We start from the raw sequence: 1,097 nt of genomic DNA on the forward strand, positions 1-1,097 counted from the left end.
ACCTCCAGCTGTCTGCCATCACATTGTCGGTGCCCTTGATGTGTACTGCCGACGTATGCAACAGGTTGATCTCTGCCCAATAACCCAATTATTCTGCTATTGCATTGAGGGATTTTGAATGCATGCTTCACTGTTGGTTAATGTAAAAGACAGCTACCTTATTCTCTGTCTTTACTAGCAAATTTTTTTGAGACAGATGATGATGGGAAAACTTCAAAGCCCTGAAGATTACCATCAACTCCATCTATTTCCATGACCTCTGACTCTCTAGGAAAGACCACTTGAATCGACAGGATCAGTCCAACACAGTAGCTCTCCAGCCAGGTTTGCTGGCATCTGTTGCGAGGAATTCAGGAGCATCCAGGTGTATTAGTGTCCACTTAGACCAGTGGTCTTCAAACTCTTTAATGCCGCATCCACCCAATGGGAAAAAAAAACATTGGTGCCTCCCCTCTGAATTGTCCACAATTCTTCTATTAAATTGACACTGTTTAAATATGTCTAGACCTATTTAAACATTGCAGTTAAGTTCTGTTACTGTTTTAAAAATGCAATCAAATACATGACCCCAAATATACTATTCTGGTCAGGCCTGCCCTACTAACCAATTGCAGCGTCATGCTCTGCTGAATAAACTGATCTCATGACAGTGAGGAATGCACAGGCCGGGTGGTGCCCGGCGCACAAAATTGCGCCTTCTTGTGTTGTACGTCTCTTCGCGCAAATGCGATCTCAGATTTCCTGCACTGTGGTCAGCAGGAGAGACATGGAAAGGCGCAGTAGGGAAGGCTTGAGCAACGAACCGTTGGCTATGTTTTGTTGTTACTTGGTTGACATGAGCTCAAGTAATTTAAGCAGAAGGAACGGCCAGACCTAAAAAAAACTCTCTTACCTCCAACGCCGAATAACCACTATAATTATAATATCTCAAAAGCAGCTGGCCTTGTAAACTTAATGAGCAAGCAAGCCGATGCATTTTGGGTTTTGTTGTAAAAGAATAAAAATACTATCCCTCCTTTCCTTTTTTTCCGGCAGCAAGCGATGTTACAAAGATATCACAGCACACAGTGAGATTGAGTGAAAGAAGAGGCACTGAG

Source organism: Pleurodeles waltl, chromosome 12 (genome assembly GCF_031143425.1).
Source record: "Pleurodeles waltl isolate 20211129_DDA chromosome 12, aPleWal1.hap1.20221129, whole genome shotgun sequence".
NCBI classification, from domain to species: domain Eukaryota; kingdom Metazoa; phylum Chordata; class Amphibia; order Caudata; family Salamandridae; genus Pleurodeles; species Pleurodeles waltl.